Here is a 27,242-nt window from a genome sequence, read left to right as displayed (position 1 = left end):
CCACTTTGCTTGCATTTAAATGTAAACAGCACAGAAATAGGAGTAGTACAAAATACAGTCAGAATTGTATTTTGTGGTATAAAATAAGACTTTGTGGAACCCCATAAGTTAAAATATTTATGTTTGCTCAATTTATGAACATATGGCCATATATTTAACTTGTCAGCTTTCAGCTGTGGGTAAGTGTAAGACTTGTAGATCAACTACATCCAAAGGGTCACAAACATACAGAAGCCTGTCCATCTAGCAATCATCCCATAAATCCCAAAATCTGTGAGGGATACTGAATAGAATCCTGTGTGACCCCCACATGCAAATCCTCTCCAACACAATACCCCTTACAATGAAGCTTAGGATAGACAGACTCGTCAGGAAAGGATCTTGCTGTTGCAGTACTTGCCTGATGGGAAGACCCAAACTGGTAATCTGTGTACATATTTAATTTCTGCCAGTTTTCAGCTGTTGGTGAGTGTAAGATTTGTAGTTCAGCTATATCAAAGGGTCACAGATTATGCAGGACAAAATTGTATTGTTACCCTACTGCCAGCATCTTTCCCTATTGATACTCTATCACCAACTCTACCTGCTAGGCACTTTTTAAAACCCCCTAATGAAAGCTCTGCACACAATACTGAAGTTGTGCAAACCCACTACAGCCGGTTGGTTAATTTCGAGATTTAGTTGAACACCATGCAGACATTTAAAAGGCTTTTGTCCCCTTCCTTGGTGCATTGCTCCAAGCTGCCACGTCAATCCACAGGGGCTGAATTAGCATCTTTTATAGTCCTATGAATGACCAGTTTTAGGCACCTGAACTTTTCACCCTTTAATTACCTTACCAATTATTCTTCTTGCCTTTCTGGCCAACTCTGTAGTACTGAATCCATCCTGAAGTCAGAGGCAGCTTTCCTCAGATACCCCCTGCGCTAACTTCCCAAAAGTGTGTCCTGACAACCCTCCCCACTACCCTTCATAATACAATTTTGTTTCCTAATGCTCAGTTTGAGTGCACTTTGTAGCACTTTCTAACAATGCACAGGCATTGTTCTCCAAGTCATCCGTGACCTCCTCCTCCCTACATGCAACCTTCCCACCACCACATACAATAATGTGCTTCTAAACATCACACCTATTGTCTGAAACTCCCTTCCACATCCATTTTATTGTTAGAACCTTATCTTTTAAAAGCAAGAAAAATCCCCAAAACCTCCACGGGGCTGAGTGTTCTGTTTGAATTAATGGCTCTATTAGTTCCATGTGGAAAGAGTCAAGCAGAGTAATCATCCATGATTGATTGTGTGACAAGGAAAATGCATCATTATTGTCCCCACCAGAGATAAGAAAACAAGGAAGGAGTAAATCTGCCTTTTATGAGGAGGTGAGCAGGAACCTTGATGCTGGAATGGCAGTTGATGTCATCTACTTAGATTTTGCTAAAGCGTTTGATACAGTACCTCACAGAAGGTTAATGATCAAATTGAGGAATATTGGCCTAGAACATAATATTTGTAATTGGATAGAGAACTGGCTGAAGGATAGAGTACAAAGAGTGGTGGTAAATGGAACATTTTCTAATTGGGCCAGTGTGGTTAGTGGAGTACCGCAGGGGTCAGTCCTTGGTCCTTTGCTTTTTAACTTGTTTATTAATGACCTGGAGGTGGGCATAGACAGTACTGTTTCTATTTTTGCTGATGACACAAAATTGTGCAAAACTATAAGTTCCATGCAGGATGCTGCCGCTTTGCAGAGCGATTTGACAAAATTGGAAAACTGGGCAGCAAACTGGAAAATGAGGTTCAATGTTGACAAGTGCAAGGTTATGCACTTTGGTAGAAATAATATAAACGCAAACTATCTACTGAATGGTAGTGTGTTGGGGGCATCCTTAATGGAGAAGGATCTAGGGGTTTTTGTAGATAACAAGTTGTCTAATTCCAGGCAGTGTCATTCTGTGGCTACTAAAGCAAATAAAGTGCTGTCTTGTATAAAAAAGGGCATTGACTCAAGGGATGAGAACATATTTTTGCCTCTTTATAGGTCCTGGTAAGGCCTCACCTTGAGTATGCAGTGCAGTTTTGGGCTCCAGTCCTTAAGAGGGATATTAATGAGCTGGAGAGAGTGCAGAGACGTGCAACTAAACTGGTAAAGGGGATGGAAGATTTAAACTATGAGGTGAGACTGTCGAGGTTGGGGTTGTTTTCTCTGGAAAAGAGGCGCTTGTGAGGGGACATGATTACTCTGTACAAGTACATTAGAGGGGATTATAGGCAGTTGGGGGATGGTCTTTTTTCCCATAAAAACAATCAGCGCACCAGAGGTCACCCCTATAGATTAGAGGAACAGAGCTTCCATTTGAAGCAGCGTAGGTGGTTTTTCACGGCGAGGGCAGTGAGGCTGTGGAATGCCCTTCCTAGTGATGTGGTAATGGCAGACTCTGTTAATGCCTTTAAGAGGGGCCTGGATGAGTTTTTGAACAAGCAGAATATCCAAGGCTATTGTGATACTAATATCTACAGTTAGTATTACTGGTTGTATATATATAGTTTATGTATGTGAGTGTATAGATTGGTTAGTATAGGTTGTGTGCTGGGTTTACTCGGATGGGTTGAACTTGATGGACAATGGTCTTTTTTCAACCCTATGTAACTATGTAACTATGAGCCATTTTCCCTGTAGGCTGAGAAAATACCAATAATGCTCTATACCTGTTGCCAGGGACTTGCATTGAATGGCATTCACCTATCACTTTATAAAAGAGTCCATTTTTGGTCTGAGAAATGCTAACTTGTGCATTTTGGGGTTAACATTCAATCATTGTTACAGATAGTGGTGGTATCAAGCTTTTCTGGTGTTTTTTGACACAGGGATAACACCAAGTGCCACATTAACCATACACAAAAATATCTGCTTGCTTGGTTGACCTCATCCATTAGCGAAAAAGGCTGACCAAATAATCATTATCATATATTTAGAATCATTCTAAAAATACTTTCCAAAATTCATAATGGCTCAGAAAAATCAATGACCAATAAGTAGTTTAGAAACCTAATGCTTTTTTGGATGAAAAAAAAAATTACGGTAGTCTTTTGTTAACAGACATGGTTCAAAAATGACTGCTTAGTAAAAACACAAATATGTTGACAAATATGGCTCCCAGTGCAGAATAACCCCTTCCAGTAAATCTTTTGAAAGATAAGTGAATGTACACCCTTCTTACATAAAGGGTATATTGTTGTATGTTATATTGTGATTTATAGCAGACAGACCACTGCACTGAACACAGAAGTACACCTATGTCTGGTTTCCTTTAAAATCAATTGTCACCAAATACAAAGGTATGAGAAGTGGCAGATAATATCTATAATAGCTGTGACAGAAAGGCTGGGAAGCAGGAACCAACCCCATTATACCCCACCTGCCAGATCCACTCGCACATTACTGGCCACCAAATGGATACTTCAGAGAAAAATGCTGTTTACGCTTGAATGTGACAGGGACTGAGCAGGCAGGAGAGTGGTTTGTACCTCAACTGCCTGGAATGAGAGAATTTTGTGTTTATATATAAACATACGTGTGTATATTTGTTACGCATTATACCTTATATCTATTCTGTATCCACAAAAGGGAGGTTGGAACCGCTGCTGTCCACACTCCTCTTGTTTCTGTGTAAACGTTATTTAGATAGCACACATAAGTTGTTGTGCCTCCTGTGGCACAGTACTAATGCTATTTGAAGAGACTAAAGGTGCCCATACATTTTCTCCCAATATCCCCCACCTACGGGCGGGCGATATCGGGAGAATCCAGGCTATAATCCAGGCTATAATGACGGGCAAAGGCAAAGTTGGTCCGGGGACCGCATCAACGAGCCGATGCGGTCCCCGATCCGGCTAGATTTTCTAACCTGCCCAATCGAGATCTGGCCGATTTTCAGGCCAGATATTGGTCGGGCAGGCCTGTCGGTAGTCCCCATACACGGGCCGATTAGCTGCCGAATCGGTCTAATCGGCCTGTGTATGGGTACCTTTACTTGTCAAGGTTCTACAGCTCTCTGCACCCCTTATAAAATATATGGTATGTCCCCAGAAAATAGTGATTATTTTTCCGTTAGGCATAGTAACTTCTTAGGGCAGGGGTACACGGGGAGATTAGTCGTGCCGCAAGGAATCTCCATTGTCGCGGGCGACTAATCACCCCGTAATGCCATCCCACCGGCTAGAATGTAGCCAGTGGAATAGCATACGCGGTGGCGCGACTTGCCAAAGTCGTCAAACTTTCTCAAGGCAACTTCCGCGTCTTCGGCAAATCGCAGCGCCGCATATGCCATCCCACTGGCAATTTGCATTCTAGCCAGTGGGATAGCATTGCTGGGAGATTAGTCGCCCGTAACAACGGAGATTTGTCATGGCGCGACTAATCTCCCCGTGTGTCACAGCCCTTAGAACAGGGGTGGGCAAACTTTTTGGCTCACGGGCCACATTTACTCAACCCCGGGCCGGACCGGGCCAGGGCGGGCAGGGCCAGGCCAGCGTTACGGCCCCCTTCGTCTCTTTAATTCCGTCACGCCAATGACACCAAGTCTCGCGTGATGAGACTTGGCGTCGTCGGCAGGCCGGATTAAAAAGGCCAAGGGGCCGGATGTGGCCTGCGGGCCATAGTTTGCCCACCCCTGCCTTAGAAGTTACTATGCCTCACGTAAAAATGATATGGCTCCTCTACTGGCTTTGAAAATAAATGATTTCAGAAAGATATATTGAAACTTTATCAGTTAGTGACCTACTGGGTCCCCAATATCTTCTGCCCCCCCCCCCCCAAGCAGATGCAGGATCTGCTTCCTCTATAGCTGCACTTCTGCAAGAAGATATTTTCTGGGTGGGAATCCTATTAATATCATGATGTATAGTATTTTCTTCAAAAGAAGCGGGAGTTTGTTCTGACGTGCTGGGCCCCTGAAGGGGAAGAGGCTTCAGCCTATAATCCCCTGAGGGAGTGTGTGTATGTGTGTACATTATGCACTCAAGTCAGTACAAGGGTTATGAGGAAAAGCTTCACAAAACCAATATCAAGTATACTGTATACATATCTAGTTTGCGTATCTAGTTTGAAATACAACAGAGGATTCGTTGCTATCCTCACTGCACTTTAAAGGAAACCTATACCCCCAAAAAGAATACTTCACTTCTTAACTACATTTTTAGGGTTTTGCTTCTCTCTGCACCTGCACATATTCCAGTTTGTTAACTGCCCGAGTGCTAGCCAAAATAAACTAAATATAGAAACAGAGTTCCACACATGCTTGGACTTAATATACAGAAAAAAGTTTTATTACAAAAAAATCAAACGTTTCAAGCACAAACAGTGCTCTTCCTCACAAAATATTAGTAAATATTGCCCTTTTACTTCAAGCCACCATTTTGTGATGGTCTGTGTGCTCCTTTAGAGATCACCTGACCAGACAGAAATAATGCGGCTTTCAATGTAACAAAGTAGCGTGAGAGTGAAAGACAGAACTTTGTTTATTAATTTACCAATGTGACCTAACATGTACATGTGTGCCTTGGCTTGTTGTGTGCACTGTGAATCGTATGATCCCAGGATTTGGCCCATAGCACTTTGCTTTCCTTGCCCCTTATTGCCTTATCTTGTGGTATGTTTACTTCAAGCACCTATGGGTTACACACCAGAAGAGGAGAGATGTGCTATATCATACTAGTTATACATCTACCAAGAAATTACTTTTCTTACTCCTGTATTTTTAGAATGCAATTAATAATGATAATGTACATAAAGTATCTACAAAATCCTCACTGTTTGGTTCTGCGTGCTATCTTTTGAAAGCCCCCCCCTTTCTGATTTCCTGAAGCCTGAGAGAGAAAGCATATGTGAGGCAGAGGAGAATGAAAGAGAGAGGCATATGCTGGGTAGGTTACGTGAAGAATGCTGCTTTCTGCCCCAGTCCTCCTTGTACTATAACTGTGCTCAGTAGTCAGTGGGTGTGAGCAGCATGCTGCTATGGATACTACAAACACTCCACCTGTGTTGTGTGTTTGTGTGATGGGGGTTGTAGCTAACAGTGCTACACGATAACTAGGAAAAATGAAGTACAACGCCCTGCAGAAAGTCAAGAACAGTTGACACTTGAGTGGCCACTTAAAAAGATAGGGGCTCAACTGTGGAAAAGCATGAATGGTAATTTCTACTGCAGGGCTAATGTTATAGTGTATATTGATTACCTAGGAGCTAGCCCTAAAAAACACTGGACTACAAACAGAAAGGCCTGAACCTGAAAAGCCGAAAACCTTATTACGTCTATATGGACGACAGACAGTGATTTGCGAGAATGCCACTTTGCACATGAACCTTACCTACCGCAGGCACCTGTAAATGCTGTTGAATTACAGCTCAACAACCTTTGCAATACATGGGTATTAGTTGTTGAACTACAGTTCTCATAATCACAACCTAAGAAGCCACATATATCATGGCAAAATTGTTCATTGGAATGAGGCAATATGGTGCCATTTCTGTTTTTTACATTGCACCTGCAAGGCACTTTCCTTCTTACTTTTATAAATGAATGAGCTGTGAACCTTTTAAACTGTAACATATAAAATCATTCATTGCTTCTCTGCATGTTATTGTCACTTTAAATCTATAACATAGGCACTGTAAATCCCTGCTCTGCACAGTGAAAGTCAATTGCACCTGCTTAGTTATGACTCTGGCTCTACAGATAAAGCCGGTTGCGTGTTTTTGTTTTTTTTCTTTTTGCCAGCCATGCATTGATAACCTCCAGGGAAATTATTGACATTCTTGGTAACAATCCAGCCCTCCTCCCTTAATACTACTGAAAGCAGGTAAAATGGCCTCTAGAAACTGGCCTGTTTCCTTAAGATCATGTGTCACGCCTATGAGACCAACTGTTTTGCAACATTATAAATATTGTTTCTTGTCCTTGCTGAACTCATTGGAATTCCAGTTAAAGGGGAAGCTAAACACCCTGATTACAGCTTCCTTTTCCTATTAAAGCTTATTTATATAGTGCCATCATGTTTATGCAGTTCTTTACAGAGATTCCACAAAACAAAAGTTCCTCAGGTGCCCATGTACAGTATCTCCAGTAAGATAATCTTCATTGCAGGCTCACTTTTTTTTCTGTAAGATTCAATAAGACCACTAATTTCTGTAGGAAAACACAGAGAGAGAAATGCTATAGAGCAGTAGTCTTCTTTAAATGAAAGTGCCACCTGCACTTGTGTGTGCCATAATACCAAACAAGTGTTTTTTCCCTAAGAACCACATCCCTACATTGACACCAACTAGTAGAAATGCCTACTTACCCGATCTAAACCAAACAGAGTTAAAAATATACACTTGCATGTCACTTGGGTGATCTCATGGGGATAATATACATGAAAGGAAAAGTACATAAACATTACTTAAAATACTCACAAGAGGTCAGTTATTAGAGCACGCTGAAAATATCACCATGGTTATGTTTCCACAATTTGACAAAATATTTAAAGTCCTAATGCTCTCTAATACTTGCTAGTATACATAGTAATGGGGGCAATTAATACTGTATGGTATGAATAAAGAAATCTGCACTTTATATGAACTTCCCCATGACTTTTACCCCTATCATCCCAATAAATTTATTGTATTAATTGTATCAATGTTTTTGCACCCCACAACCATTAGTATATCAGTGTCTTTGGGATCATAGTATTATTTTAATAGGTGTGAGACCACAGTATCATGATCTGTAATCTGAGCTTTTTTTCAAAGCTAACCATATATAAACAGTGGCATAACTTGTGGAATGAGTAAGGTTTTCAGGTCATTTTTGTAAATATATGATAAAAAAAAATTTGAATTTATTTGGACTTCAGGTTTTCTTGATTATCATGAAAAACATTTTCTATATAAAATAAAGAGACTACAACAAGCAAAATATTCAAGATAGCCAGGAAGTATTTTAGGTGGCTGTTTATAAAAACACACCCTTGGGAGATGCACCAAGAGAACAGGGTTATGCCATACAAGCAAAGAGTCCCATTGGATCTTTGCAAGTATATGATGGGTTTAATAAGTCAGACCTATAGTTTAGTTCTTGCTATTATTAAAAGAGAAGAAAGGCTCTGTTAGGTCCTAGTATGAACTGTAACATATGGCTACCAATCTAGTTCTGTTCTAAAGAATTGGTTGACTGTTTTCACGTGCATACCTAAGTTTTTGGCTATTTGCCTACTTGGCTACTTAATCGCTTTTCAGTTGTTGTTGGAAAACCACAGAAACTAAAAGGTATGACCATTTTCAGCCCAGACTAATAGTTTTGAACATTCAAAACTCAGTTGTAGCTGAATGGTCAGAAATTACAAGCCGCTATATTGTTCTGTGTCTGAGGTCACTGGCTAATTTGGAAGTGGAAGGTGCCCATTTTCTTTGTGATCTGATGAGTCAGTCTTTGGGCTGAACAGTCACGTGTACATTACTAAATCATTGCAAGTAACGCCAAACAAGTGTCTCAGCCACAGTCATTTGTGTCAACCATGCAATTATTAACTGCAACAGAACATTAGCTCTTAAGTCATTCATGTAAATTAGACCTCATTCTCCTATTTTTATTATTGTTATTAGACATTCCTTTCCAGTTAGTGCTTAATCACAAAGCATATGCATGAAATGTACCCTCAAGCACAGCTGATGGCAGACAGTCCTCTCACTGTCTCAAGCTACACTTACTACGCCTGACCTTGTGGAAAGGGCAAATGACTGGTTCACCGGTTCTCAAGTAGGGTTGCCACCTCACCCCTTTAATACTGGCCACATACTAAATCTACAACCTACATAGCAATTAATTTAGATGCTGGCTGCATAACTATTTACGTAGCCATGCAGCATGCATCTAAATGAACTAACTAGTCATGCAGGATGTGGATTCAATACATTGGCCAGTATTAAAGGGGTGAGGAAGCATCCCTATTTTACAAGCCACTCTTTAAACAACTCAGGATTATAAAACATATATGACTATTTGTGTTCTGGACAAAAAAGTATGGCATAAGAATAAAAATGTTGTCTGACACTTGTTTTGACGCTGACTAAGCAACTTCATTTTTCTTCATAAAGTATGAAGTTTTCAGCACGGATAGGTGGGTTATTTTAGCAAGGCTTCAGGCAGTTATCTGGCCCTTCCCAGCGAAGACAATGGGGCCTTTATTGTGATGCTAGCGCAAGCAACTAAACTTGTTTGAGGGCGAGGCTACAAGCCCTTTGCTAGATTGTTAGTTGTTTGGTTCACTGGCATTGTAGCACACAAAACAGAAGTTAACACAAGGAAGCAATTATGCAAGCTAGGTCTTTCTGGGAAAATGATGTTGCGGTATCTTAACCTCAAAAATAGCAGCTGTAAGCAAGTTATTGTTTATGGGACAGAATGCTTTAACTTTGTCAGGTAACAATGACAATACGAGAAACCTACTAGAACTGAATCTTTTAGTAAGTGGCAGGCAGAAACATTTTAAAGCCTACATTCCCAAAAGCTGTACTTTTCCCATAAAAAGTTGCAGTACAGAGAATGTGCCCCAACTGCTACAAGAAAAGACACCAGAGGGATTCCCCTGAAGGGTAGCTGTGTCCTCCCAATTTACTCCAAACATTTGAAGCACCTAGCAGAAAAACTAACTTTAAACTTTTTACCATCTGGAAGCACACAACTATTCCTGTAAACCACTTTGAGTGGTATCCCGTATATTGCCAATTCCTTGATTACATGCCTATACATATATACAAATGGAAATCAATGCTGGGTCAGATGTCTTATTAAAATAATGCCTTTTTCAGTTTGATATTAAGTCATGTCAGCAAAATAATTTAAAATTCCTTTCTTGATCCTGTTTAAAAAAACACACAAAATGTCAATATATGTACGGAAGTCAAACTATCATGTGGCAGATTACAAATTAATTGCCCTTTGAGCAAATACCCTGCATGATGAAATAGTTCCTGTGAAGTTCCAGTCAACCCCAACTATCTTTCCTGTAAATACCAATAAAAAGACCCAGTATCTATCGTTGTGAGCTCTATGTTGTAAGATAGATCAGTCCACAAGTCCTAGAGTGCTTTTGATTCATATGGCTTTGCCCTTGACTTCAGCAGTGACCACATGGTACACATCACCAATCATCAGCTCTTAGCCTCCTTGCAAGCTGTGCAGCCAGGCCTGGACTAGCAATACGTTGGTTCTGGCAAATGCCAGAGGAGCTGCTGTAAGATGTCATAGCCAGTCACTATTTATTGGGCTGGTGGTATATCTTTCAGCCTCTACGTACTTAGAATACCAGGGTCTATATTGAAGCCCAGTCCCCGGTCTGTGTTTAGCAGACCATTGCAACGGAGTATCTGGCCCTATTCACTCACCTTTCCCCTACTGCTACAACTGGCGTCTACCAGCACTGACTTATTGGCACATGGAAAGCATCAGTGTATTATTTGGTGTTATAAATATTTGTATTATTTTCCTTAAATAAACCTCTAATACATTAGCCACTATAAAATAATCTTTCATTCCAGCCTATTTTCTTGTCTCTGTTCTTTAAATAATCCCTTAGATTGTGAGTTCTCGATCCCTTCCTTACCCCGCATGGATCACTTATACAAGATCAAAATCTTATGGACCTTGTGAAAGAAATAAAAGTTATTTCCCCGCAAACTCAAGTAGATTCCCAAAGTCTGGGAATTGTATTGTTATGGTAACGATTTAGATACTCAAAGGGGATTAAAACGTTTGCGCTATTGTGCCATCTCTTAGAAGTCCCCAAATAAAAGACCAAAGCAGTTTAATAGGTGACATTCACTAGCTTGATGGGTCATTTCCTTATATTTACTAAAGTTCAACCAAGACATTTATACAAGTCTAATTGTTTTTATGTTTGCGCTTGTAAAGCCTTGTAGCGTATCCTAAACTAATAAATGTTATTTTACTAGTCATGTTATAGATGTTCCACTTTTTGTTGTAATATGAGTCTATTGATTACTGTTTAAGGAAAGGGTCTCCCCATATATGTCCTCATGAAAGATCTAACTGCCCAAATATGCAGGAAGACTCCCGACTGAGTGATAAAGTGACTTGTCCAAGGTCATTTTCTAAAGGAATGGAGAACTGGTTTAACACAATCTAGCAGCTTTACTGCTGAATCACTATTAAACTCATTAGCAATGCCAATAATTGATCTATAAGAATTCCCTCCCTCCCAATAGTAATGGCAAATGGTGTCTGCCACCCACGGAAAAACTTGCTCCCCACAGATGACAAAAAGCCCCAACATATAAAAGTCTTAAAGTTGCCTGCTTTGAGTAAGTTTAATTGTGTAATTACACAAAAAATACAAAAGGCAGCATATTTTGTTGCACAGTTATACTATTCAAACAGCTTGGAACAGGCTTTTGTAATGCAAGGGTATTTTTATGTGTTTTGCCTCTGGGGAGTGTAATTTTACCCAGGTGGCAAACTCCATGTGCCATTGCCATAAGGGCTTTGCATTAGCCTTGTGTTGGCTCCCAACTTTAGGCTGATAGAACTCAGGAAGATTTTTCCCTGTGGTAAGTCTGTGCTACTGCCTTCCTTTTCACTTACCTTAGGATTGCCGCAAGTAAAACACATTACTTGTAGTGATCTGGCTTAACCTCAGGAAAATGAAAAAGAAGGCAATTTCCTGTGATTAAGCCAGATCACTGCTAGTAATGTGTTTTACTTGCAGCAATCTAAAGGTAAGGTAAGGAATTATTGGGAGATTTCTTGCCTGCAGTAGCGCATATTTACTGCAGGAGACAAATAAATAAAGTTAAACCACTGAGACCAGTTAAAATGCAAATATGAATATACTGTTTATTTCAGTCAGGGTATGAAATATATTCATATTAGAGATATACTAATAGTTTGTGGATTCCCCTGAATACTGCATCCTCGGCAAAAGATCTGTCTGAATACTGAACACCAAATTTGTGTATTCAAACTTCAGGGGGAAAAAAAAACACTTCATACATTCTGAATAAAGAATTGTCATATCTAGTTGTCTAAAGACAAGACATGGAGGGTTCTGATTCAGTTTCCCTGAATTCTAAATCGAATCCTGGATTTGGTGCATCCCTAATTTGTTGATAAATATGAAGCGATAGTTTGTCTCAGTGTGTTTTCAGTTTAAAAAGCTTAAAGACCAAGATCCAAATTTTATATTTGGGAGCAAAAGGAAAGGTGTTGTAACTCTCCTTTCATATATACAACATATCCTTTCCTAGAATCAACCATCCCCCCATCTCTCTCTACACATCTCTCCAAGCCCAGCCGACTCTCTTATCTTGTACCTGACACCGAAAGGGTCTTTTGTACAACCAGACAATGCCATTCCCAGACCCTGTAAAGAAACTGTCCCACTTAAAGCACCAGTGATGAATAGTCCTATTCTATTACAAGCATCTATTGCAAAACAATATCAAGGATATAAAATATGCAACATCCCTGCTTACTCAGTCCTCTGAAATTAGATTCCATCTTTTTTTCTTAGACAGTTTACGATAAATTATTAACATAATAAAGGATTGTATTTTTAAAATAGCCCTCCCCCACAAGACTGAAAACATAGTATTTTACCCTTTTTGGCCAACGCTGTAGGACTTGTTGTTGGTAGAATAGTTTGGCAAATGGCAAACATAGGACTTTGGGCTTTATACACAGATTGGGACTTAAATAAAGATAAACCCAAACTTCATAGTAACTTAGCGAAAACAAATCCAGCAAAGAGTGGCATCCTGCAGGTTCATCTCCTATCACACACCAACATTCTCCAAACCAGATAAGAAGCAAACAAATGATTTTGCCTTATTCAACCAACACAAGCCTTGGGCCTTGCCTGCACAGTTTATATTGTTATCGGTGTAAGTGAGCATAGAGATGTGCATGATACAGGCCTTGGAAGGGCACGGTACTCTGCTGTCGTCGTTCAGTATCTTACTACCAGACGTGACTTGCTGTTGGCTGCTTGCATTTACATGTTTAACTAACTGGCTTGCAGGCTCATAGGTCACAAACTAAGTACAGAAGCGCAAGTAACACACAGCCAAATCTATATCTCTATTGCCTTGCCTGCAGGGGACTTTTTGTAACAGTTCAGGTGTTGCTGGGCCCCAGGGATGTGCACCTGCTTCTCCCTTGGTGGTCACTGTGCACTCGCAGATACGTTCTCTCACTTGATTAACAGAATCTGAAAACACCATCTAGAACTAATCTCACTTTTTATCTCCAAAACCAGGAGAGTGAGGGGGCAGTAGACAAGGAACACAACAGGATGAAATCTGCAATTATACCCAATCAAACCAAAATTATTGGCTACTTGAAACAACACTTATGCCAAGGGAGCATGGACTAGGGGTAGACAGGAGAGGTATATGCATGGCGCTCCCCCCCATGGTTGCACCCTTTCTGAGATGCTTCTTCTGCCTACACCTAGTTCCAGCCCTGGAAACTACTAATTTGGCGACTTTGCCAAACGAGCAGATCTTGAAGTGTATAGTAAGCTTTAACTAGAAAGGCATCTGCCATTTCCAGTGGAGTATTGCACTTTGCCCTTCAAACACTGTATTACTTTAGTATGCAACTCTTTGAATGTTACACATTTAACTTTGTAAGAGAAACATAAATGGACAGCAGGTTCTATCAGTATTTTGCTTTTAAACCAGTTCTTGCTACACAGACCCTTCTGATCTCACCACCAAAGGCCACATTCCATTACCACATGACCCCATAAGATAAGGAAGGGACAGAGTTAGCACTGGCGGGTCAGTTTCCCACTGACCTTCCAAATTAGTTAATCATTAACCAGTCCTCCTCTTCATGGCAGACCTTGAAATACAGATAATAAAGAATTTAAAAAAAATCCACATATCAAGAACAACACAACAGGTTATGAAACTGCAAACACTCTAGTAAACTGGAAACTTATTTTTTTATGGGTGTAACAAATTGTGAACACATTATTAATGGAGAGAGAAAGGAAATCCAAGCCATGCTCAAACATGCCATAATATAGTAGTTTTTACAATATATATATATATATAGGGATTAGTTAAAGTTAAGTTTCAAATAAATGATCAGTAAAGCAGGAGGACATATCTTTATGGTGTGTACAGGAATTCCTTACCTTCTATTTGTATTTATACATGGAACATTCTACATCAGCGTTCCATAACTTTTCTCAGGAAAATAGTCTTTTATTTTTAGAATTAGCATCATGACCCCAAACATTGGTTTATAAAGCGTAATTATAATGACTGTTTCACTGTATTTGGGGGTGGAAATAGGAAATCATAGTAACCACCTTTCACAGCACAGGAATCCTGTACTCTGTCTCAATACAAGGTAATTTGGGGGGCAATTTTGAGAATTTTGCCCTGACCAAATTGCAAAGATCAAAATCACTGTCCCATTGTCTTAAAAAACAAAAACATTTTATTGGTAAAATATTTACAATCTACAGACATTTTAATGTCAGACATGATTAATAGATTCTTGGGGGTCAGGTGTAAAGTGGGCCCTAACGTCCAGTTTCAACATATATCTACAAAGAAGGCCATACATGCTCAGATTTGGTCAGGCCAGTTATGCTGCCCAGTCTGGATTTTTGGCCATGAAGAAAAAATTCTGTGGCTCTTTACTCCCTGCTACTCCAGTCTTTGGGGCAACCAGCTCCAACAAACAAAACAATACAAAGATGCCCATGCATATGTATGACCAATTATATGGTATGTGTCAATTTGGCCTGTATGGCCACCTACAGGCTCACACTAACATTAAAAAAGTCAACAGAATCTCCTCCAACAAAGAATTATAAGCGCTACTTTAAAACACCATAAAAATTTCACTTATTTCTGACAACCTCTTCATGACAACCTGTTAAATCTAGAACCAAAATGACCATCAGCACTAAATGTTAAATGACTGCATTCAAGCAGTCATAAATCTAGCCTCTCCATTGTACAAGGCAAAGCCTCTTGTTATCTCTCAGGAGCAGGACTACCCTACAAAGAGCTTTCTGATGGGTAAACAAAAATGTGGTTGTGGGAAAATGAAAGACATAAAACAACTGCTAAGTGGTGCAGAGCAGAGCCTATTGTCTAGAGATGCTTGTATAAACACAAGCATTTTATACCCGATTGCTTATTAGTCATGAGCAAGGAACAGAGAATGGAACTGTGTGCAGGAGATGCGCCTGGCTGCTTTCTTCTCCCTGGAATGGGAATGAAGTATGGAAATGGCTGGGATCCAGAGACTGGGATGAAAGGACGGTGAACCGAGAGTCCTGTGAAAGGGCCTTGGCTTTGATCTACAGGTGTGACAGGGGAAGGAGAACGGATAAAAAGAGCAATTGTTGGAGAGGATAGGGAGCTTCAACTTATGGCTTTCCACTTATAATGAACTACAGCTCCCAGCAGCTTCTAGGGGACAATTGTTTTATCAGAAACACAGGGAGAGAGCTCTCAAATTATCTGAAAATATTATCACCCCCCCCCCCCCCCAATATAAAATCTGACAATATAAGCTGACAATTGTAAAAGTCAGCGTGGTATCCACCTGACTGGTATTTTTTACTTGTTGCCAATGCTATTACATAGGGCAGAAAGCTAAAATAAGAAATATGGCAACCCTAATGGTCAGGCCTTTGGCTCACAGGGCACTTTGCCACAAAGAAGTTCAGTAAGTAGCTCAAAACCTTCACTGGAAGTGGTTAATAAAACCTCCCTGTATGCTATAGCCCAGGGGTCTCCAACCTCTCACTTATGAGCCACAGTCAAATGAAAAAGACTTGGGGAGCAACACAAGCACCATCAACAATCACAGGGGTGCCAAAGTGATTAGCTATTTGGTAGGATCTATGCAGAATCCCAGCTTACAGGAGGCTTTGTTTGGTAGTACTTCTTGTTTTTATGTAGCCAAAACTTGCCCCGAAGCCAGAAATTCAAAAATAAACACCTGCTTTTTGGGCACTGAAAGCAACATCCAAGGTGTTGGTGAGCAACATGTTGTAAGCCACTGGTTGGGGATCACTGCTATAGCCCTTACAATGACAGAACTCCTGATGGGTTAGAGATTTACCATATATTGTAGCCGGTTGTTGACTTATCAAATTAGCATATATACCCCCAGAAAGCTGTAAATCATCGTTACATAGTTACAGAGGGTTGAAAAAAAGAATCCATCAAGTTCAACCCTTCCAAGTAAACCCAGCACACACAACCTATACTTACCAATCTATACACTCACATACATAAACTATATATACAAACATTAATACTAACTGTAGATATTAGTATCACAATAGCCTTGGATACTATGCTTGTTCAAGAACTCATCCAGACTCCTCTTAAAGGCATTAACAAAATCTGCCAACACAACATCACTAGGAAGGGCATTACACAAGAAAAGACAGCAGGCAGGCACTTCTGGTATCCAAAAATGTATCAAAAAGTCATAGTACCCCCAGGTACGAAACGCGTAAGGATTCTTTTGTTGTTTTTTATGGATTAAATAAACTTTGACTTTTTTATGAATACGATTAGCTGCTTCCTATGACTTTTTGATACATTTTTGGATACCAGAAGTGCCTGCCTGCTGTCTTTTCTTGTGTATTCCTGTATGGCTCCCTAAGCTGAAGGTCTGGGGCATGAGCACCTGGACCCACCTGATTTGGGGGTAAGATTCTACATATACACAACAACTGCTATTCCTGTAACAAAAATTTGTGTATTTGGTATAGGAAGGGCATTCCCCAACCTTACTGCCCTCACCTTGAAAAACTACCTACGCTTCTTCAAATGGAAGCTCCGTTCCTCCTAATCTGAAGGGGGGGGCATCTGGTGGCCTCTCGGCCAATCCCCTCCGTCATCTCTGTGCGTTTATTATTTTGTATTTTATTAGGGTGTATAACTGCTTTATAAAGGAGTCTTTACAGTACCCCTGAACATTAACACTACTACCATAATCTACTGCTGTAGTAGGGGTTTGGTTGGCAAAAAATAAATAGTAAAAATAACGAGGTATAATTTCTGTAATGCTAGTCCCAGTCCCAGCTCCAGAGAAATTCACAATACAACAGTCACAGGAGTGGCTACTGAAAGTCAGTTGCAGGTGAGGCATTTGAGGAGTCAGCAGTATAAACCCTGTGGAGCGAGGGCAAGACCCATGTAGTGACCCATTAAAACCGCTGCACCCCCCACACTGAAGAAAGAAACATTTACTGGTATCACAGCAGGCAGCAGAGAGGAAAGGGGGGCAGAAAGAATCCTAATCAGAGAACCAATGAAAAACACACTTTTTAAAAACAAGTACTTAAAAAACAAATGGGCTAAAAATGTAATTATAGTGATCTGTTGTAAGAAGCTCTGAAATGCCATTAATCTGTACTCCTTAACAAAACAGGGCTATGATCTGGGGTGGCTGGATGTTTGGGCTTTGTAGCTGGGTGCTTACATGCTTTAAAGGAATGTGAGGAATCTTAATCCGTACCTAGCTCTGCCAGCTTCCCTCCTGTGAGTCAAACAAGAACCAAACAGGGGTTGGGAACATCTAGTCAGTCCACTGACAGGTAATATGTACACACAGTTACCAAGTACTTTGTATATTATTCACAAATTTCTGTTGAACGTGACAGTAATGAGTCTGCATAGGCCATGATAACAATTATTATAGTAGTGCTGGCCATCAAGTATAAATATATTATTCTCTAACTAATTAGTATGCTTTTACCAATAGCTGCATTTATTTGCAATTAAAGGTCAAGTAAAACTTGCAATGAAGTTTTGGGGCTCATTTAACCCAGGAAAATATGCAGCTGTTCAACTAATTACAGATTATGGTTATATGACTACACTAAACTGGCCAAACGCAATGCCAACTATTTGCTATGGGTTACTGCACTGGTGCAAATATGCCTCTGTTTAATGAGCTCTATGTTTATAGTCTATATCTGTAAGCACTTTTCACCAATGGCACTAAAGATAAGACCAGAAATATGACTTGTCCATCGATTTATTGTTTTGTCACCCTTCGTTAGGCTGTTTGCTGGATGCAGTGCATGTACAAAAGCCATTTTACTGTGGTCCAAAAAGGCTTGGAAGATGCATTCACCCTTCTACACTTCACTATGGTAGCCCAACAGATATAAAATATATACTAAGCGTCCTACAGCAGAGCATGGGACCATCAAACACAACATGGGTTGGGGGTACAAGATGCATGTTCATGTTGGCCATTTCCCACCTACGGGGTTCTGTATTTGCAGACACAAAAATAAGCCACATATTACAGAGGTACATTTAATACAGCTAATATTTACTGCAAACTGTACATATGCTTTAATACACCATTTTTGAGATGGCTGAATCCAAAATTTCTGCCAAGATCTAACTGAAATAATACACTAATTTGAATATCCACATTTAGTATTATTATCTGTCATTTATACAGTTCTGACATATTTACGCAGCGCTGTCCACAGATTATACATAAATTACATCAGTCCCTGCCCCAGCAGAGCTTACCAGAATGCTTTTTAGCAAGTGCTCCTCTTGGATTTGCATGGAAATCAGTTCACTATTCAGTTTACAGCCACTAATTATCTTCCCATGCCCAAAGGTATTTACACCTGAGCAGCTGGCATTCTCATCACATGATCACAGTCCTTCAGCAGGCAATTATATGCATATATATATATTAGGTTGTCATCTGGCTTTTAAATAGCAGGGTAGGCTGCATCTGACATTGGTGAAGGTGTGGGAAAATAAACTAATAACTAACTTTAAAGGGGATCTCCACCCTTTTTGGACAATAAAAGAAGTTTACTCTACACAGATAATATTTAATTTACAGTATTAACCAACTATCAGTGGTTTTAATGTTATTTGTAAACTTAATTAAAACACTAGTCCTTTCTCTTATCTAGTTCTAACTTTTGAAACCATGTAGCAGAAGTCAGTAATCCTTCAGGTTTGTTAACCAGCTGGCTCAGGGGCCAGAACCAGAAATCAGACAGATGCTGTTTTTAATAGCAACTAAATTTAATAAGAACTTTAAAAAACATTGAAAAGATGTAATAAATGTATATTGGAATGCTTTTTATATTAACATGTTCTTTCATTAAGCAAAAGACAGTAGGTGAGATCCCCTTTAAAAACAAAGGAAACAGCAATCATAAATATACACAACATGTTACATTATATATTAGACAAAAGGGATAAGTTCCATATTATCATCCTTTGGTAGAGATGCATGTAAATGTGGAATAAAGCATTTGTCAGATACATGGCATTGCTGGGTACACCTTTGTGGGGGTCTTTGCATGCAAAAGCTGTCCTCATTTACCCAAGGATGTGCCTCTAAAACATGTTACTCAGGCACATTCCTTGTTTGATAAATCATAATTGACATATTGCGAGATTTAATTAAAAAGGCGACTTAAATACAATAGAAATGAGGAAGAAATTCCTTTTGGTCTATTGCCAGTAACATGAAGTGGCACCAAAGAAGAAAGGTGCATTATACATTTGTGAGACAGAATGTGATAAAATGATATCCTTTTGTGCACAAACTTGACTCTGTTCTCATGCTTCACTAGTAATATGTCTTTTGTATATTTTGTACCATGTGTATATGGCAACAATAATGCATGTGTACCCTGTACCCTCAGAGATATGAATTTTGTGTACTGGGGATATTTTTGTATACAGTATTTTTGCAAACAAACTACACCCCATGAAATACTATCAATTAGGCCATATCAATACATATGTATCATGCCATATGTAATTATATACAATGTTCTATGTTGTCAGTGGTGTCAAGTCACTTCAGGTTACTGGGCCTCACAGTAACTTAATTTTAGCGCCCCCTAAAATTTGGTAATATTTTTTATTTAGGGAATAATGTGTCCCCTATTGTTAAATATAAGGATATTAAAAGTAATCAAGGAGTTCCATGTTCATATAAAGTCACAAGGCCATAAGTCATGGGACTCTAATGTGACTTTTTTAATAATGCACAAGTTTTAGTGGATCATGTGACACAAATTACAAATTGAGTCCCACTGGGCCCCTGTAAACCTTACATTTGTTCCCATATAGGGAAACCTTACTCATAATGTCAAACATTTTTCTAAAAGGATAACTGTATATTTCTATTGCTATGGCTCTATGAGACGTCTCTTCAGGTGAAAGATCCTATAGATTGCACATGCACTGCACATTCTGCAGGTAATCTTAAACACTGAGTTGTTGTTAAACTACAGCTCTAACAGACAGGAAGATTACTAGGGGTTTTAGATTAACACAGCCCAAATGTTTGGGGGATTTCTTCTGGCAGAACATGAAATAATGATATAGAAGCATTAGTGTTTCAAAGCCTGAGCAGTGGCGATTTGCCTGCCTAGGGCTGAAGTTCCAGCCGCACCGTAGTCGCTTACCTGTTCATGCGGCCAAAATCGATATGACAGCTTCCATCAGGTTCCTGTCCCTCAGTATGGATCCCAGTGTGACAGTCTGGACGAGAGAAAATACAAATCCAGTTTGGGTGACACTGGTACAAGTTGGGAAGCGCCGCTAAACAGCTGATCCTCTCCCCACCCAGCACTCTCCTGGAATGAGCTGGAGTACAACCTGCAACATCTCAGCGCACTGCTATTGGCCAGCCCCCCTCCTTCCTGTTCCACCCCACCTGCCAAAGCTGCACATCGCCAGGCAGTTTCATATGCCACGCCCCCTCTGTGCAGGTATGGGTGTGGCTAGGTGTCATCTGCACTAGGTGAGGTAATGCTCCGGGGATCAGCCATATTTAACCCTGTCCTCCTGTATCAATGTGTATTTGCAAGGGTATATGCTAACCTTGACGGGGCACTGAAGTTGGTTATTTATTTAGCCATTTTCTTATTTGTGACTTGAAATTGGTTTTTAATGTAGTATGTGAATACGTAACTGTTTTTTCATGAATGAAATGACTTTGGGTTACAGATTCGAAAGTACACATTCATAACCAGGGCTGCCGTAAGTCATTTTAAGCCTTTTCCATCCTGGGCCAAAATGGTTCTGGCCAGGAAAAGTGCCACCAAAGTGGCATTAGTTCCTTATATGGTCCGTTGATTAAGACACTAATCAATAAAAGGGGTTAAATGATTTTGTGTCACTGTTTAAACGATATATTTGGAGGTGAGGATACCCAGCATTGTATTCACCAAGTTCTGTCCTGGCCCGAAAGGGTTATAATTAAAAAAAGTGGCATCAAAGTGGGCATGTTTGCGATTAAGCCTTTTTGAATAAGTAACAGGGGTACTGAATGGGTTAAATGACTTTGGGCCACTGATTTAAACCTATATATTGGCAGACAGGGATGTCACACACTGTATACATCCCATTCCAGTCTGGCCAGAATGGTTCGGGAAGGAAAGGTGACAAATAACTGGGTATCTTGGCAATTCTGCCTTTTGTAATAAGTAACCGGGGTGCTGAAGGGGTAAAAAGCTTTTGACAAATGATTTAAACCTATATATTTGCAGGCAGGGATGTTCCAGCCTGGCCTAATCTCTTTGTGGGCATGAAATATGGCACCGCATTTGGCATTATCATGTGATATTGCCTAATTAAATAAATAACTGGCAATAAATGGTTTTGGGCAACTGATTTCAAAGTACTGGGCAGTTTGCAAAAAATGCCAGAAATGCCTTTCCAACTGCAATAAAGTGAATCGCCGGTGGAAAGGAATACTTGGTTGCCAATGAAAAGGCATTTCGGGGAGATTAGTCGCCAGCAGTAGCAGAGATTTAACCACGGGCGACTAATATCCCCCCTTAGGAAATCAGCATTAGTTGTTGGAGTATTAACTGTGCAAATGGTAAATGAAAAATTAAGTCTTCTGTGATAAAAAACAAACAAACAATTGATTAATGTCAGTTGATCACACCTAGGGGCACATTTACTTATCCTCGAACGCTCCGAGCATTCGTTTGATTGGTCCAATCGAATGTTCCGCGACTTTTTCGTACCTTGCGCGACTTTTTCATATTTTTAGCGCATAAAAAATCGGATCGGTTTTGCCACTGTTTACAATCGTTCGGTACAAAGACAATATGATATTATCATGAGTAATACGATTTTTTTGTAAGCATTTTCGTGATATCTGCGATCTTCAGAAATTTTCCAATCCGAATTTTACCGGATGGGATTCGAACTCGTGTTTTGTTAAATCTACCCCCTAGAGTGACATATGAGGGCTATTTTACAATGAAGCCGAGAAACAGGCGTTCCAGCTCTTCGCTGCTTGTTGGTGTGTCGCTCTCTTGAGCAAAAGTGCATACTGACATGTTTCCACACAAAAATCCGCTCCATGTGTCTGCATGCAGGCCGACAGTGCCTATCAGTGGAGACACACTAGTGTAGCCTTCTGCTACTGCAGGATTTCTGCAAGTCTCCACACACTTCAATAGTGCTGCATGTGTTCCCCAGCACTCTATCCAGGCCACAAAGGGGCCTTATACTTATGGTAAGGCTAGGGCTGGCCTATGCCAGCCTGACCCTACCCTCATCCCATGGCATTGCCTCACATAAAAATCTTAACTACAGGTGGCAGTGTGCAGCAGGGTTCCAGTAATGCCAAACAGCTGCCTCTGTTAAGAGGCTCTCAGCTCAAGTGATGCAGCCCTCCCAGTCCCCACTTGATCTGCTCCATTGCAAAAAGTTTATGCATGGGGGGCGGCATCGGTGCTGCTGCCTCAAACACAAGAAAACATGAGTTAATAGAGCCTGTTCTTCTCTATTTGTGAACAGATAAGGTTGCTATGAAGTAATGTATGCATATGTGGTGCAACATGTAGTGTCTCATGTGAGGCAAGTGCTTAACCATTATTTTATCGTTATAGGCTCTGTTAACTCATTGCTTATGTATTAAACTATTTGTATTGTAGGCATAGTGTTCCCTTAAAAAAAATTTATTGGGCCATTAACTATGACTCCTTCTACAGGACGCATTTTAATTATTAGAAATTGCTAGTGAGCTGTCGGCTGGTGTGTTTAACCGGATACACAGGTGCCTACAGAAATCATGCTGAGTAGATATACTTGCCATATATTTCTAGGGAAGGCTTTTCTTTATTACGATAGTATAACTTTAAGCGTTTAAAAAAAAACATTCCACTACCACTGGTTTGAAAGGTCACATTAGTGACAATGTGTAACACGCCCATTCAGCACAGCGGTGCAGATGTATGTGTATGCAGGTGTATGTAGCCAGACTGTGTGTAACACTCATGGCTAGCCTCCCATTGCACAGTCATTTCCTTTTTCCTAAATATTAATCCTGGTACGTTTTGCTTTATTATATTTAGATTATAAGCAATTTCCTCTCTTACATCAGGTATTTTTTGTGTGTAACAAGGTTAAATGAGATCCTGGTGCTTCTGTAACAATGGGGATGTCCTGAAACTCAAAAGATCTCTAAAGAAACACACAGACTTGGGAACTACTTCCATCTCCCAGGGTGATATTGTCTGCTTTATCCTCCCAGTAGTGCACAAAGTGTTAATGAAGGCAGTGTTGAACAAGATATCTGTTGCTGGACTGTTATACCAAAAGAGAATAATAATGGAGCAGCTAGATCTTAAGTTATATAAGTACACAGAGAGAAAGCCAAGCAGAGATCTATACAGAGGGAATGTTTGGCACTCTCAAAGGGTTAAAGGATATGAGGCATTTCATTAATCCTTTATGGTCAGCATATGTCATGCCACAGTCATCACAAAAATATAAGGGCGTATAATAGTGTAATATCATTTATTTAAGTGTTTGAATAAAAGCAGTATGTTTGCTCACGTTAGAATACAGCAATACAAACACTCCCAAGTCTCACAGCACTAATGGCACCTGCCATGCCCAGGCACTTAGAGCTGCTACACATGGGCATTTATACCTATGCTCCCTAGTGGTGGATTATTTATAGTTTATAGTATTTATAGTTTCAACTGCATGGGAACACAGGAGTTACCTGACTTGAGTGTCCTCTATTGGCACAGTACCCACAGGAACTCATGTAAATGTTGGCACAATAATGCAAGCCATGATGCCAACCTGGACCCAAAGGGGATCTGTAATTATCATGGTCCTGTCTACCTTGCCCCCATTCCAACCAACCATGTTGTGCTTCTTGCTCTACTGCTTCTGACGGATATTGGAGGGCATTGGGTCATGATGTATTTAAATAAAGTGGATGATGGATCAGTTTTTGGTGCAAACTACTGGCAGCAGGTGATGGACCTGTTAGTCTGGGTGACCAGGTAGTGGGGCTTAAATCAGGGAGACTTCTGGAAAATACAAGTTAGTCAATATGTCTATGTCCAAATAGAAAAACCCTAAAGTCCAACATCTATCCCACTCAACTGTGCTGTGCCAAGCCAGATGGGCACACTAGGCAACCTGAAAGCCCACCTTGCACCAAACTCCCCCCCCCGAATGTGCACGCTGATGCCATGGCGTACATGCTGGGGGTAGGAATGACCAGCAACTGTCCAGACTAGGGGCAGGAACAGAAGAGTCAGATGCCTAATCATCACCATCACCGTTGCGCCCTAGGAACATCCAGCCCTGCTACCTGATGATGTCCATGTGTTTAACAGCAATAAAATATTTTGGAATGTAGAATCCATAATAAAAATTCATTTTCAACTGGTTTTAAAGTTATTTTTAAATGCAATTGCTAGTCAGTAACTGTGTGCTGTGGGTTGCTTTTTTAATTGTTTGCACTGCTGCTGCTGACTCTTGAAACAATGTAGCAGAAGCCAGCTGACCTGGAGGACAACTGACTTCATCTACATTGTATCAGGAGTCAGTACCAATAAGTTCAAGGAACAGAAAGGGTTAAACAAATATTGCTGTCAGCTGCAAGTACATTTACAAATAGTTTTTCCTGTATCTGCTAAAGCAATCGATGAGTTCACTGCGATGAAACTTCAAGATGACATCACTGAGATGTGTATGCTCTGAATAGCTCTAGAGATTCCAGCAGGCATGCAAACATGTGATATGGAATAGTATTCCCAATACCAGGGACAGAAGTGTAGTAAGCACAATATATCCCGAGCCTTTTAGATAGGGGACTAACTCCTGTACAGCTTGCTTTCTCTTCTAAAGCAGTGCTTTTGCACCTGGACCCACATATTCAGAAAAAAAATCATTGCAGTTTAAAGGGTAAATCCAAAAATAACAATGTTCCCACTGAGAGAAAATTAAATTCTCAACAACTTTGTAATATACATTCATCAAAAAATCCTGAATGTTTATTTGTAAATGCACCTGCAATTAAAACCAGTATTTGTCCCTTTCTGTACTGCCTTAAAAACAATGTAGCAGAAGTCAGCTCTAAGACTCCATTTACCACATGCTTAGGATGACACAAGACCTAAGTACAGCCCTGTCGGAGTCTGCTTTATTTTTTAAATAAGAACCAACAAAGAGTAGCAAGGGGCAGGCACATATTAATGTTCAGCAGTTACAAATAACTTTAAAACCACTAAAAATGTAATAAATGCATATGGGAAAATCCTATTTAACAGTGCAATAGCCAGACAAAATAGCATCTTATAAACATTAATAGTGGAACACTATGGCGCTGATTTACTAAGACACGAATTCGAATCCGAATTGGAAAAATTCCGATTGGAAAACGAACATTTTGCGACTTTTTCGTATTTTTTGCGATTTTTTTGTGAGTTTTTCGTAGCCATTACGACTTGCGCGAAAAAACGTGAGTTTTTCGTAGCCATTACGATTCGCTCGTATCTTGTCGCGACTTTTTCGTATTGAGCACTCGTAAGCGGCGGGCGAAACTTTCAGACTTAGCATGATTTTGGAAGCCTCCCATAGGACTCAATGGCACCCTGCAGCTCCAACCTGGCCCAAGAAAAGTCACCATACTGAAGCTTGAATGAATCCGAATGTTGCGTACTCGGCGCGAAAGCTGCGAAAAAGTTGCGACTTTTCGCGCAAGTTTTAACGCTACGAAAAAATCGCAACATTTTGTGCAAAATACCGATCATTACGAAAAAACGCAATCGGACGCATTCGGGCCGTTCGTGGGTAAGTAAATGTGCCCCTATGTATCACATCCATGTCATATCCTTTTTGCCCTGAAGAGTATGTTCTCACATGTTGTCAGTTACAACTTCCACCTTAAATAATAAAAGCATCATTTGATGATGAAGTATAAAACCATGTGGTCCAGCAGTCATGAACGACTACAGTACACACCAGTTCTCTGGCTGCTTTTAGATGATTGAACACTTTTAGGGGATGCTGAGAGTTTAGGTCATGGAATCTGGGGGCAGTAATGTTTCTTTCTTTTAGCTTTTTATGCAATTCATAATTTCATCTTAAGCACCGTATAATACTAGTTACTCTACTAGTCATTATTCTTTTATTGCCTTTGATATGTTCTGTATGTATATCTTAATTTATATATGCAGGGCTATATATTTTTACCATGCATTAGTAGGAGAGACAGGGTAAACACGCATTATAGAAATTATGAATCAGCTTAATTTTTCAAAAAGCAAAAAACTGGTGCAGAAAGTGGTACAGAAAGTTAAATAAACAGCACCATTCAATTGGAAAAAAAGTTAAAAATCTTGTATTACAAACAACACATACCAAAAATTATATATATATACTATATCACAGTTATTCAAAATGAATGCCACGTGTTAAGAGCCCCATGAGAAATGAGATCTGTGCCCCCTACAGCTCACAGTCCTGTGGGAGGGTTACTTTCAGGCACAAAATGGAACTTCTCAAACAAAGCTCTGAGCAATTAAATCCTATTAGAATAAATGGACTTTGAGGCATACAGTTCCCAGAATAACCCTAGTCTGTATGCTTAAAGTTGTGTTTCTAATGCTGAACTACAATTCCTCCCAAAATCCTCAGCCAAGTGAAGCATGCAGAAGAAGTTTTTGTTGAAGTTATTATTGGTCATAAGGATAAAAGTATTTATAATAAGTCACAGTTTTAGATGTTTGTTCGCTACACATCCCGGTGCCCAAAGCCTCACCTGGTTGGACAGTAAAAAAGGCTGTATCTTGATGTTAGGAAAATAAGCAATACGCGCTCTCCTCAGCGAATCCTTTCTTGGATGGGGATTACTCAGCTGCTTGTGTCCC

The 27,242-nt window shown here is 40.0% G+C and overlaps 1 protein-coding gene across 3 annotated transcripts in view; it reads right to left on the bottom strand.

Moving 5' to 3' along the window:
• The window catches only part of rassf7 (Ras association (RalGDS/AF-6) domain family (N-terminal) member 7), a 49,334-nt gene extending 22,092 nt beyond the window's left edge, over positions 1 to 27,242 (bottom strand). Inside the window, exons 1-2 of one of the 3 annotated variants that reach the window (XM_012961110.3) lie at positions 27,134 to 27,242; positions 20,511 to 20,586 (exon numbers count right to left, since the gene is read on the bottom strand). The gene's annotated coding sequence lies outside the window, so the exon portion shown is untranslated. 3 annotated transcript variants of the gene reach the window in all.

Source organism: Xenopus tropicalis, chromosome 4 (genome assembly GCF_000004195.4).
Source record: "Xenopus tropicalis strain Nigerian chromosome 4, UCB_Xtro_10.0, whole genome shotgun sequence".
In the NCBI taxonomy this organism is placed as follows: Eukaryota; Metazoa; Chordata; class Amphibia; order Anura; family Pipidae; genus Xenopus; species Xenopus tropicalis.
This window is presented reverse-complemented; position numbering and strand designations above follow the sequence as displayed.